This window comes from Phytophthora parasitica, assembly GCF_000247585.1.
Source record: "Phytophthora parasitica INRA-310 unplaced genomic scaffold supercont2.253, whole genome shotgun sequence".
In the NCBI taxonomy this organism is placed as follows: domain Eukaryota; phylum Oomycota; class Peronosporomycetes; order Peronosporales; family Peronosporaceae; genus Phytophthora; species Phytophthora nicotianae.
Window position 1 is genome coordinate 5,384 of NW_008649239.1, and position 266 is coordinate 5,649.

The following is a 266-nucleotide window of genomic DNA, read 5'->3' on the forward strand; positions in this document are numbered from 1 at the left end:
ATGGACACCCCGGGCGACAAGGGACCCACAACGAAGTGCTGTGATTGGCTAGGGAAGAGATATCCAGAACGACGAGAGCCAAGCCACCCTGGATGACTGCAAGTACAAAGACGAGAAGACGAGAAGTTTCCTGGTTGGTGATCCAGAGCAGCCATGGACCAAGACTTGAGAGAAGAACTTGGAATGGAGCTGATGACGAAGGAATAAAGCCAACCCCGGACGGACAACGTAGAAGACACCTTGAAACTCCAAATGATGACCAAGTG